Here is a 2,804-nt window from a genome sequence, read left to right as displayed (position 1 = left end):
GAGAGAGAGAGAGAGAGAGAAAGCGAGAAATCACCCCCCCATGGGGGATGGCCACGCGGCAATCCCTTCTCCTCCATTCTCCTCTCGGGATCTTGAGCACGCACGCACACGCGCCCGGCGTGAGTTTAAGCCACCGGGTCCGGGATGCGAACAGCGGTCAACTACATGGGAGTCCAGCGACATAGCCATTACGCTAACTGCTGGTCCCCGAACGGCACTCCTTAGTGTTGGGCAGTGCATGACCCGACAGAGGTCCATGTGCAAATGCATCTGTGGGATAAATCCTGGGCCACGAAGTGCATGTGCAGCAGCCGCTCCGAAGGCAGGCAGTACCGCTCTGAATGCCAGCGCCGGCGCTGGCTGCACTGGAACACCTTGCGTCGCTTAACAAACTATTGAGCACCTACTGGGTACAGGGGAGTGGTTTCATCCTCCACCAGACACCACCCAGGCTTATACCTTATTCTAGAAGCAACCTAGTAAGAAAAGTGCCACTTAGATTTAACTGGCTTTGATTGGCTTAGCTATGGCCACGCCCCATTTCTGAACCAATCGTTGTGACTAGGAAAGTGGCAGATGGAATAATCTCATTGGCTAGACCGGAGATGGGCGGGGTCCTCACAGAGAAAAATCCTCAAGAACTATCCAGTGAAAGTAAAGAAAAGTGGTTCACGGAGTCAGTAGGTGGCATGGCGGTTAAGGGACTGGACTCCCACAAAGCTAATGGTGGCTCGAGTCCTGGACCTGGCAGCTTGCTTTCTCATTGTTTCTCTCTGGTGAATGCATGCACCCTATAGCATATTAAAAAAAAATGATACATCATAATAAATAAAATTAAATAAATAATTCTTAAAGAGAGAGAGAAAAAAAAGAGAAGTGGTTCATGTTTGAGGCAACAGATCCCCACTTCTTTTGTCCAACCCTTCTTCAAAAATCTGCTGGACTCTGCATGGGGTGAGTGACACTGGTAGAAAGGAGCTGGGGAATGGAAATAGAGTTGCTTTCCGTGTTTGAGTTGATGTAGGCTGTGGGCGGCTGCGGAAGCTGTGAGACAGGACAGGAGGTGAGACTGGAACCCAAACACCCACCCAGGTGCAGCAGGGAGACGTGAATGCAGCAGGCTGTGAGAATGGGGCTCTTCCTCCTTCCTGTCTGGCTGATGCTCCGAAGGCCAAGAGCAACCCCTTGGATAGGGAGCACACCTTCCTTCACCTATGCAGGAACTGCGAAGGAGATGGTAACAAAAAAATAAAAAAAATAAAACCAAATGGTTTTGAGATCCTCAGCCCTGCGCCGAGAGGATGGGTTTAAGGGAGACTTTCTCTGGAGAATCTGCTTTGGATGCCATGGCTCATCCTTGCCACCAGCTCCCCAGACTCCATGGTGGACAGAAAGATGTTCTGGATCTTCACCCAAAGCCAGTCAGAGAGCCCGGGGCACCACCTGGAGAGTCTCCCCTGTGTCTCCTGGACAGACCAGTGCCAGACCCCGGCCTGGAGAAGCCAAGGAACTAGAGCTGTCATTTCTCTGTCTCTGCAGGCCAGTGGGGTGCCCAGCAGTAAGCTCCAGAGCAGTCGGAGGAGTCATTTCTTCCAGGGGCTGGCTCTGCATCCCCCCAAAACAGCTCTAAGGTCACTGGGGACTACCTGGAAATGTGAGGCTTCCCAGTGGGGGGTGGCTGGACCATGAGACCCAGCATCTGTGGACAAGCTCAGAAGTAGCCAGCCAGAGATGACTGCTCTTCTCCTGCATCCCAAGAAGCGGGGTCCAAGATTCCCAACGGGAGAATTGCCAAGGTCTTGCATCCCCTCCCCTGCACACACAACCGTAGGGAATCAACTGGTCCCCAGGTCCCGGCAACAGAAAGCATGATGCCTTGTCAAACAGTGCCAGCCCGGTGAAGGCTTTCCTGCCCTTAGCTCCTCCAAGCCCCGTGGGGAGAAGAATTAGAGTAAGGAGGGGGAGACGTAATGCGTATGAAGTCTGGCGCTTCACCTTGAGTCGACACCTCAATGACCTATTTTAGACTGTCGTTACGCTTTATTCTGATCCTCACCATAGATCTTTTCTTATCATTAACTCAAACTGAGCAGGAGGGCAAGAGACCATGCAGATAAAGAACTACCCCCTTGGGAGTTTGGATGGGGAGCAGGAGGGGGAAGGAGAGTGACCGGCACCCCCTCTGGCTCCCGCTCGGAATGTGCCCGGATGCGAAAGCCCGTGAACACCTGCATCTGCACAGGAGCAGCCATGGCAAGGTGGGGGTGGTGGTGGGGTCTTGGGACGTCGCGTGGGGGAAAGCTTCAAGTCAGGTTATAGAAAGGGTGACACCGGAAGGCCGGAGATCTCAGATGCTAACGTGAGTTCACATGACGATTGTCGTCAAAACTGCCCCCACGGGGCGTCAGAAGAGTTAGTGCGGCCATTGCTGCTGCCGTGTGAGAGAGCACGGAAGGGGCGGCTCAGATCTGAGGACGCTGGCGGAGAGAGCAGTGAACAGGACGAGCAGGTGGGGTAGCCGCGACGGTTATGGTGCTGGCTCCCACGTGACCGACCCCGGTTGGAATACTGAACCCAGTGGCTGAAAATCAGGTCAGGGAACCAGCAGTTAGCGTAATGGCTATGTCGCTGGACTCCCACATAGTCGACCGTGGTTCACGTCCCGGACCCGGTAGCTTAAAACTCACGCCGGGCGCGTGTGCATGCGTGCTCAAGATCCCGAGAGGAGAATGGAGGAGAAGGGATTGTGGCATGACCATCCCCCCTGGGGGGTGATTTCTCGCTTTCTGTCTCTATGTCTCTCT

General features: G+C 54.0%; 1 long non-coding RNA gene across 1 annotated transcript in view; it reads left to right on the top strand.

Moving 5' to 3' along the window:
- LOC114009682 (uncharacterized) overlaps positions 1-2,804 on the top strand; it is a 28,551-nt gene that overhangs the window by 23,842 nt on the left and 1,905 nt on the right. The window lies entirely within an intron of this gene.

This window comes from Tupaia chinensis, unplaced genomic scaffold, assembly GCF_000334495.1.
Source record: "Tupaia chinensis unplaced genomic scaffold, TupChi_1.0 Scaffold000602_1, whole genome shotgun sequence".
NCBI classification, from domain to species: Eukaryota; Metazoa; Chordata; class Mammalia; order Scandentia; family Tupaiidae; genus Tupaia; species Tupaia belangeri.
This window is presented reverse-complemented; position numbering and strand designations above follow the sequence as displayed.